At 46.5% G+C, this 9,614-nt stretch overlaps 1 protein-coding gene across 5 annotated transcripts in view; it reads left to right on the top strand.

Moving 5' to 3' along the window:
* The first annotated feature begins 3,682 nt into the window (after nt 1–3,682).
* The window catches only part of HRH2 (histamine receptor H2), a 46,394-nt gene continuing 40,462 nt past the window's right edge, over nt 3,683–9,614 (top strand). For all 5 annotated transcript variants that reach the window (XR_009531517.1, XM_060094921.1, XM_060094923.1 and 2 more), the window contains exon 1: nt 3,683–3,828. The gene's annotated coding sequence lies outside the window, so the exon portion shown is untranslated. The remainder of the gene's footprint in view (nt 3,829–9,614) is intronic.

Below are 9,614 nucleotides of genomic sequence, written 5' to 3'. Positions count from 1 at the left end.
CTATCTTGTTCATCACTGTATCCCAGAGTTAACTCAGTGCCTGACACATTGTAGGTCCAGTATCATGTGTTGAAAGAATGAATGAATTTAATATTCATTTCTTTTTTCATGTGAGCCTCATCCAGACCCTTTGAGGCAGAAGTTACTGTTATGCTTATTTAATGGTGAGTTGACATGGTTGAAATAAAGACATCTTTACAGATATCCAAGAAATGTATAGGTAACCCTTCAGTAAAAGGTCATAAAATTAATATCCATCCATGTTTTCTAAATGATTAGCCTCAGTTTTGTAAACCATAAAAACTGTAATTCTCAGACCATTATATCAGAAGAACAAGAATGTTTCTGAATGCTTGTAATCTGTATTTTGATTAAGGATCCTACAGTGGATTTTGAAAGGTTTTATTTAGACTATGTGTGAACTTCACACATGTTAACTAATAAAACCGGATGTGTTTGTTTGGTTTTTTTTAAAAGCCTATTTCCTAAGTGGGCTTAGAGATGCAAACTGATTCCCAAGGCCTCTTATCTAGTTATTCATTACTTTGTAATAAACCACCCCAGAGCTTACTGGTGTAAAACAACAAGAATGTGTCATTTCCTTCAGTTCTGTGGGTTGGCTGGGTGCATCTTCTGCTGGGCTTGCCTGAGCTCACCCATATGGCTATAAGAGCAGGGACAGCTGACCCTCTTCCTCCATGTGGTCCTTCAGATGTCTTCACATCTGGTGGCCTCAGGGCATTATCCCAAGAGAGTAAAATCCGAAGCACCAAGACCTCTTAAGGCCTAGCCTTGGAAATGGCACAGCATTACTTGCTCTGGGTTCTAGCCATCAAAGGCAGGCCCAAACTAGGGGAAAGGACATAGACTCCACTCTCAGTGGGAGGTACTGTCACATTGCAAAGGAGCCAGGGCCACATTGTGGCCATCTTTGAAACTCTGTCACAGACAGTAAGTGCTGGAACCAGCTTGACTGAAGCTCTGACTCAGCAAGGAAGGCCAAGGGACCATGATTACCTGTGACTCCGCAAATCTAAATGGCCTAAATCAAATTTATCTCTCACTCACATTACGTGTCCACCAGGGGCTGGTTGGGCTTCTGAGACTTCACTCTGGGACCCAAAGTAAGGGAGCAACCTCTTCCTGGCATATCTCCTGAACAGAGCCAGTCTCGTGACACACAGGAAAGGGAAATGACAAGGACTCACTGGCCCAGAGCCTCTGCACAGAAGTGACACAAATCACATCCACCAATACATCAGTGGTCAATCAGGTCACAGACATTTCCTCCTCTCCTGGGAGGGACACTGAATATGGGTGGACAATAATCCCATCTGCATGGAGCCCATTTTCCTCTTCAGATCCTTTAAAAAAACGATCCTTCACAGAGCCAAAATCTGTCTCGTTCTATTTCTACTGTTGGTCCAAGTGCTGCTGTCTTATCTGCTCCCTCTGCCCACAGAGCAGAGAGAAAACGGTCATTGGAGCCGTTTCTGCTCCAGGATGCACATCCCGGCCCTTCCAGCCACGCAGTGCAATAACTTGCCATAGCCTCCCATTGCTCCAAAGTCCTACCTGTGTCCTTATAAGTCCCCAACGGTCTGATTCCTGCCGGCCTGCCAGTCTGCACCCCATGAATGCCCCAGGCTGTTTGATGCCGTGTGCGGGTCTCCATGCTGTTTCCTCTGCCTCTGTGGCCCTTCCACTGTGAAATGTTGTTTTCCTTTTAAGATCTGCCTGGAAAACCACTCCTCTCTGAAGACAATTTTTGTTTCCTTTGGCAGGGTCAACCAACTTTTCCTTTTTCTAAATCTCTTCATTATAGCATCTATTCATTCCCTCGTTTGACCAACACTTTTTGATCATTTATGACTGTGCCAGGCTCTGAGGAGACACAAGGGATAATACAAACAAAGTTCTTGCTCCTTCACTCGTTGCATTCTGGTACGTTAAAGCAGGCAATAAGCACGTAAACAAATGAATAAAAAAAATAATTGTAGACAGTGATACATGTTTTTATTACAATAGAAAAGGGATGATAGGAAAAACCCAGTGGCATGGAGGTGACTGCTTTATGTAAGATGATCAGGCTTCGTGGCCTCTTTGATATTTGGGCAGCCGTGGGAAGATGTGGGGAAGAGCATTCCCGGTAGAGGGAACAGCCAGTGCAGATGGCCCGTCGTGTGGTCCAGCTTGGCCTCTTCTGGGCATAAGGAGGAAGCTACTGCCGCTGAGGCACACAGAGGGAGGAGGAGAATGGTGAGACACGAGCTCAGAGAGGTGGGCCGTGGCCAAATCACACTGATGGTGAGAAGAAACTTGGGTTTAATTCTAACTACAACAAGAAGTCCTGGAAGGGTTTTCATCAGGGGAGTGGAGAGGCGTGATCTGATTTATACTTTTTTGAGATGACCTATATTGCTTTGTGAATTGCTGGTGAATAACAGTAGAGGCTGCGAGACCAGCTTGGAGGCTCTTGCTGTCATTCCAAGATGCTGGTGACCTGGATGCACAGCCTTCAACAGCCTCCCAGAAGCTGTGACCTCAGAGGTCCAGGGAACTGTGACCTTAGTCTCTGCATCTCAGCACACACATAGCACAGGGTGGGCCCACAGTGACAGAATGACTTAGGATGGTGTGTCAATCATCAGTAGCACATGCCTGAAACTGACACTCAGCAGAACCAGCTCCCTTTCCCTCTCCTTTGTCAAGCTTCTGCTGAAACTCCCCTCCAGGTATCATATGGGGCAGCCCATCTGACCACCTGCCTCGCTTACTCTGGGTTAGCAAGCCAGGCCTGGCACAACCCTCGCCATCCTGCCCACCCAGGCTCCGCTCCACCGAGGTCTGCGTGGTTAGCACAGCAGCCTTGACGTCTTGATATTTAAGAGAGAGTTTCTCCCATTGAGCCTCCATGTTTTCATCTGGAAGGTGGGTGTTATTTTCCCTACCAAGAGCCCCTTTTCCCAAGACCCTCCTCCCTACCTCTCCTCCCTCTCCACCTATCCCTTCAACTAGAGCAAATCCACTCTGGGGGTTTCTGAAGCTCCACTGATTTTTTTTTTTTTTTAATTAATAACCCCTGAACTGATTTATCTGTGCCTTAAGCCTCGGGCCCTCTGTCTTTCCAGACTTCAGATGCCAGAATTATCCAGACTTTTCCCTTGAAATTAGTTCTTTCTCCCTCTTCTAGCTTGATTCCAGGTGGCTAGGAGCTGGGCACCCAAGGGAAGGGGTGCCACCTGATCCCGTGGGTCTAGCCCTCCCGGGGCAGGCCCTCCAGCTATGGGCAGAAGCCAGCGCTGGGCCACAGAGGGAAATCCCCTTCCACTCAGCCGGTTACTGCACAGCTGGAAGCTGGCTCCCAGGCCAGGCAGTGAGGGGAGTGGGGAGTGGGCGGGAGGGAGGGGGGGAAAAGCCAGAGAAAGAGGGGGGCAGCCTGACAGAAAGAAAGACAAGAGGGAAAGTATCAGAGCCAGAGAGAGGAGGAAAGAAGGTCCAGGAGAAAGGTAAAGAGAGAAGGTGGGAGAGCATGTGGGGAGGGAGAAAAGCCAAGGAAGAGAGAACGTGAGTGTGTGCGCATCGCGCGCACGGAGCGGGAGAAAGAGAGGCGAGAGGAGGAGAGAAAGAGACTTGGAGAGGGAAGGAAGGGAAGGAGCGGTTGGAAGCCAGGAGGAGCGAGCTGGAGGCGGAGACGAGGAAGTGGGGGCGAGGCGCAGGGCGCGGGCGGGGCGCACCGCCAGCTCCATCCCTGGCCGGAGCGCAGCCGGCGCGGGCGCTGGACGGAGGCGAGCCGGAGCGGAGCCACTTCAGCGGCAGCAGCTCCAGGTAGCGCCGCCGCCGCCTCCCCGCGGGGCCTGAGCTTGGGGTGGGGTCCCCTGGCGGGCGCTGGTGAGGAAGGGGGGCCGCCTCGGGCGGCTGCTCCCGGTTCCCCGCCGCCGTCTTGACTCTGACCCCGGGTTCGAACCCCGGCCCCTCCGCGCGCTGACTGTGCCTGACCGTGGGAAAGTCGCTCCGCTGGCGAGCCTCAGTTACCTTCTGTGACTCGCGGGGCCGGGGCGGGGGGTGGCGCCCTGGGACGCCTTGCGAGCGCGGGATGCAACCCTGGTCGGCCTGCGGCAGTGACTCTGGGCGCGGGGTCGGGTGGATGTGCGCTCAAACCCCCTTGGGGGTGGATTTGGAAAATCCACTTTCGCCGAAATAGCCCCTGTTTTGTTCCCGGGTCTGGGTGCTGGCATGTTCTCAGGGCCATGTGTCTGTGGGCACAGGGCACGACTTTCTGCTTAAGGAAAGCAGGTAGAGCGCAGGGGGTGGACGGGGAGGAGACCCCTAGCTCCTCAGGCAGCCTTCATCCTCGTGGATGCCCTATGCCCGGGAGCTGGAGTTTCCAGGTTGAACCAGGCAAGTGGCCTCGGCTTAGCGGCTTGGAAATCCAATTGTGCCGCTTAAGTAGTACAGCTGACCTTGAGCGTGGGAGCCTCAGTTTCCTCCCCCATGAAAAGGACCATGCTAACGCCGCCTTTGAAGTGGTTGTGAGGATAAGGAGGTGGGGGTAGGAAAGTACCTGCGGGTTGTGGTGTTCCCCAATGGCAGCTGTCATATCCTAACTTGCGTGGCCAGAGTCCTGGCGCTGGTTGCCTCCTGGGAACTCATCTGTACGTGCCAGGTCCTCTCTGGTCTCCTTTGCCAGAGATGGTTAGTGGTCCAGCTGGGCATGAAGCCGGGCCCAGAGAATGGGGGGAGGTGGTGTCAGGCGTCCCACTCCCCAACCCAGACATACATCCTGGTGGTTCTTTTAGACATGAAATCTTTGAGATGACAGCTTATGTCCAGTAAAGACTCCTGGCTGAATGTCTCCAAGCCTCAGTTTCCTTATTTGTGACAGAAAGTTATGAATTCCTCTCTATTCATGAGTTTCCTGTTGCTGGAGGTTATGAAAGGCAATTAGTAAATTAGATTTATTGACATCTCTAGCTTGAGATATGAGGAGATTGAATAGAAGGAGAAAAGAACACTTCTCTTGCACCTGCCCCGTGAAGGCCTGGTACCCAAAGCATTATGTATACAGTATTGGCTGTAGTCATCACAATAATCATGGAAGCCAGTGCCATTCAACCCCAATTTACAGATAAGAAAATCAAGGCTCACAGGGTCTGTGATTTCCACAGGGTCACACTGGTGGGATGTGCCTGCCCTGGGATTGGCCCCAGTTCTGCCTGACTGTCGAGTGCTTCTCATAGGACCAAACCACCCCCAAAATATGACTGTGAATGGTGTTCCTAGCACCTGGTTAGTTGGTTTCTTGTTGGCTGGTTTCTTGTTAAACATGTAATAGGAAGAGCTGCTACATAATCACTGGAGAAAGTGACTCTGAAGGCTGGCAGTGGGGTGGGGGGTGCCTTTGCCAGGTGATTTCTCTAGGGTTCTGGAAGCAAGGAATGTCGCGACTCAACACCACATAGGAAGCAGACACCAGGCTGACTCACGCCAGCCCATCAACTTCCCTTCCTTCCTCTACCACCTTGTCCCAGTTCACCTCACCTCAGTTAACCCCAGCCTAGACATCTCTGGGCTGCAAGAACAATTTCTGCACCCTCCCCTGATGACTAATGCAACTGACCCTACCAGCTGATGTGTCCAACGAGAAAAGAAGGCCAGCTGTTGTCCATCTCCACTAAGGCCCCCAGAGAAAGGGAAACAGGATTAGGTCCCAATCCCAAGGATTTAACTCAGCTTAGGGAGAAAGTCTCTGATGATGGGAAAATGGACTCCTTGCTATGGGAAAATGGGTGTCCCAGCAGGCTGGAGAGGTTCCTTTGCCAAAAATGTTTTAAGAGAAGAGGAGGACATCCAAACAAAAGGATGGAAATATGGACAAAGGCTCTTTCAATTGGAAAGATATGCATCAACAATCAGAGAGCACCTAAATGTCTGACAGTTGGAGATCAATGAAGTAAACTATGGGACAGCCATGTGGCTACTAAAAATGGACAGTTCTTTTTTTTTTAATGATAAATTTTATGTTATGTCTATTTTACCACAATATTAAAATAAAAAACAAACTTGAATGGTCATCCATCTCAGACTAAAAGCCTAAATTCTTTTTTTTTAAAATTATAGTTGATTTACAATGTTGTGTTAATTTCTGCCGTATGGCAAGGCAAAGTGATTCAGTTATACATATACATATATATATATATATATATATACATTCTTTTTTAATATTCTTTTCCATTATGGTTTATCATAGGCTATTGAATATAGTTATCTGTGCTATACAATAGGACCTTGTTGCTTTTCCGTTCTATATATAACAGCTTACATCTACTAACCCCAACCTCCCACTCCATCCCTCCCCCAACCCTCTCCCCCTTGGCCACCACCAATCTCTTCTCTAAGAAAAATGGACAGTTCTTAATGGATGGGGACATGCTTATGCTTATGCATATGCTTATATATGGCATAGTCACAAACTGGTGACAAGCACGTAAAAAAGACTGGAAGGAGATAAGTCAAATGGTGTTAACAGTATTTGCTGGTGGGAGATTTATTCTTTCTTTATAAGTTTTGAACTTTCCAGATTTTATGCAATGAGCATATACTGTAATAATTAGTAGACATAGAACTCTCTGGCTTCCAATGACAATATACCCCACCCTCTCCCACCTCGTCCTGGCCAACAACCAGGACAGGGCTGGTGGATGGATGCTTGTCAGTGATAAGGATACCTCTGTGTTGAGGTCTGGCAGGCACCTTAGAAGGAAGAAGGAATACTAAAATTTTAATACCACTAATATCTGGCATTGGTTATGTTCTTACTGTGTGCTCGTGATAACCCTATGAGGCAGGTACTATCAATAGCCCATTTTACAGAGAAGAAACCAAGAGTCAGATACCTTCAGCCACTTGACTAGTGTCACACAGGATTCAAGCCCAGGCCATCTAAATTCAGAGTCTACACTCCTAGCCAGAGTCAGGAAGTGTCAACAGACTCCATTGGCTGACATTTTAGTACCTATCACCGAAACCCTGGGGGAAGCAATGCATCTCTGCACTTTACAGGTAAAGAAATGACTCAGGGAATTCCCTGGTGGTCCAGTGGTTAGGACTCGGCACTTTCACTGTGATCCCTGGTCACAGAAATAAAATAATAAATAAAGATGGCAGCATCAACACCAATGTTCATAACAGCACTATTTACAATAGCCAAGACATGGAAGCAACCTAAATGTCCATCAACAGATGAGTGGATAAAGAAGATGTGGTACATACATACAGTGGAATACCTACTCAGCCATGAAAAAATATATATTTTATATATATATATATATATATATATATATATATATATATATATCTATCTATCTCCTAATGGTTCTGTTTCTCTTCTCTGAAGAACTCTGACTGATACTTAGCATGTCAGAAATGGAACTCCTGTCCTTCCCCGAAGTCTGACCTACCTGCTCTCTTATTCATCTCAATTCATTGGCAACTCCATCCTTTTGGTTGCCCAGACTGAAAATCCAGAAGCCATCCTTTTCTTTTGTATTTATTAAAAAAATTTTTTAATCAATTTTTTAAGTTGAAGTATTGTTGATTTGCAGTGTTGTGTTGGTTTCGGGTGTGCAGCAAAGTGATTCAGATACCTATATGTACATGTGTTCTTTTTTGGATTCTTTTCCATTGTGGGTTGTTACGGGATGTTGAGTATGGTTCCTGGAGCCATCCTTAAAAGTTCTCTTTTTCTCATATATCACATGCAATCCATCATCAAATACCATTGGCTTTATCTTAAAAATATGTCAAAACTTACAGACTGGGAGAAAATATTTGCAAATGATGCAACCGACAAGGACTTAATTTCCAAAATATACAAACAGCTCATACAACTCAATAACAAAAAAACAACCTGGACTTCCCTGGTGGCTCAGTGGTTAAGAATTCGCCTTCCAATGCAGGGGACGTGGGTTTGATCCGGTCTGGGAACATCCCACATGCCATGGAGCAACTAAGCCCGTGCACCACAACTACTGAGCCTGCACTGTAGAGCCCGTGAGCCATAACTACTGAGCCCACGTGACACAACTACTGAAGCCCGTGCACCTAGAGCCTGTGCTGTGCAACAAGAGGAGCCACCACAATGACAAGCCTGCGCACCACAACGAAGAGTAGCCCCCGCTCGCCGCAACTAGAGAAAGCCCACATGCAGCAACGAAGACCCAACACAGCCAAAAATAAATAATAAATTTATTTAAAAAAAAAATCCAGTCAAAAAATGGGCAGAAGACCTAAATAGACATTTCTACAAAGAAGACATACAGATGGCCAATAGGCATATGAAAAGATGCTCAACATCACTAATTACTAGAGAAATGCAAGTCAAAACTACAGTGAGGTGCCACCTCTCACCACTCCGAATGGCCATCATTAAGAAGTCCACAAATAACAAATGAGAGGGTGTGGAGAAAAGGGAACCCTCCTACACTGTTGGTGGGAATGTAAGTTGGCATAGCCACTATGGGAAACAGGATGGAGGTTCCTCAAAAAACTAAAAATAAAGTTGCCATATGATCCTGCAATCCTATTTCTGGTCATATATCTGGAGGAAACTATAATTCAAAAAGATACATTCACCCCAATGTTCATTGCACTATTTATAATTAGCCAACCTAAATGTCCATCGACAGATGAATGGATAAAGAAGATGTGGTACATATGTACAATGGAATACTACTTAGCCATAAAAAAGAACAAAATAATGCCATTTGCAGCAACATGGATGCAACTAGAGATTATCATACTAAGTGAACTAAGGCAGACAGAGAAAGACAAATACCACACGATATCACTTCTATGTGTAATCTAAAATATGTCACAAATGAATGTATCTACGAAAAAGAAACAGACTCACAGACATAGGGAACAGACTTGTGGTTGCTGGGGGCATGGGGAGAGGATGGAGTGGGAGTTTGGGGTTAGCAGATGCAAACTATTGTATATAGAATGGATAAACAACAATGTCCTACTGTATATCACAGGGAACTATATTCAACATCCTGTGATAAACCATAATGGAAAAGAATATGAAAAAGAATGTATGTGTATGTATCACTGAATCACTTTGCTGTACCGTACAAATTAACACAACATTGTAAATCAACTATACTTCAATTAAAAAATTTTTTTAAATGTCAAAAAAAAAAAAAGATCCCACAAGCTGTATGGCATGGCCAAAAAAAAAGAAGAAAATAATTAAATTAATTTTCTTCTTAAAAAAGAAAAGAAATGGCACAGCAGTGACCTCCAAAGTGCCAGGCCTTGTGCTGGATGCTGGGGACCCAAAGGTACATAAGGTGCCCTCCCTAAACGGGTATGGGGAAGAGTGGTGTGTAAACAGTGTCCTCAGGGCTTTCATGCAGGTGGGGTTGTTTAGGAAACTGTGGGACCTCAGAGGACGAAGGGTGAAGGCTCCCTAGACAAGATGATATCTGAAATGCTTCTGGAAGGATAAGCAGTAATCCACCAGGTGAGTAAGAGAGGTTAGAACAGTGGTTCTCAACGGGGCACAGTTTGGTCCGCAGGGACATTTGTCAATGTCTGGAGATATTTTTGAT

This window comes from Mesoplodon densirostris, chromosome 3, assembly GCF_025265405.1.
Source record: "Mesoplodon densirostris isolate mMesDen1 chromosome 3, mMesDen1 primary haplotype, whole genome shotgun sequence".
Classification (NCBI taxonomy): Eukaryota; Metazoa; Chordata; class Mammalia; order Artiodactyla; family Ziphiidae; genus Mesoplodon; species Mesoplodon densirostris.
The sequence above is the reverse complement of the archived record's forward strand: the minus strand, read 5'-3'. Positions and strand labels throughout refer to the sequence as shown.